The sequence below is a fragment of the Nothoprocta perdicaria genome, unplaced genomic scaffold (genome assembly GCF_003342845.1).
Source record: "Nothoprocta perdicaria isolate Ctin4 unplaced genomic scaffold, notPer1 scaffold_159, whole genome shotgun sequence".
Taxonomy (NCBI): Eukaryota; Metazoa; Chordata; class Aves; order Tinamiformes; family Tinamidae; genus Nothoprocta; species Nothoprocta perdicaria.
Genome location: NW_020454749.1, coordinates 1,881,034 through 1,881,406, shown reverse-complemented (window position 1 = coordinate 1,881,406; position 373 = coordinate 1,881,034). Strand labels below are relative to the sequence as shown.

Genomic DNA, 373 nt, shown 5'->3' with positions numbered 1-373 from the left:
TAGGTGTGCCTGCTTGAGCAGGAAGGTTGGACTAGATGATCTCTAGAGGTCCCTTCCAACCTTAAATATTCTGTGAATCTGTGAATCTGTATGGATGCCTTTAATCAAAATGTTAAATTTGTTAAGTCAGTTAGTAAGTAAAATAAACAAGCGCATATGGAAAAACATAATCAGCAAGGTAATTGGGTCCACTAGTGAACAGGGTRGGTACCCTGGTTACGGAAAACACGGAGAAAGCAGAGCTGCTGAACGCTACCTTTGCTTTGGTGTTTGTCAGGGGCAGCCCTCTAGAATCCCAGGCCCTAGGGACACACGAATAGAGCCAGAGGGAGGAAGGCTTGCCCTGGGTAGAGGAAGAGTGGGTCAGAGAGCA

At 46.2% G+C, this 373-nt stretch overlaps 1 protein-coding gene across 1 annotated transcript in view; it reads right to left on the bottom strand.

Moving 5' to 3' along the window:
- CRLF2 (cytokine receptor like factor 2) overlaps positions 1–373 on the bottom strand; it is a 15,404-nt gene that overhangs the window by 7,386 nt on the left and 7,645 nt on the right. The gene's annotated exons all lie outside the window — the stretch shown is intronic.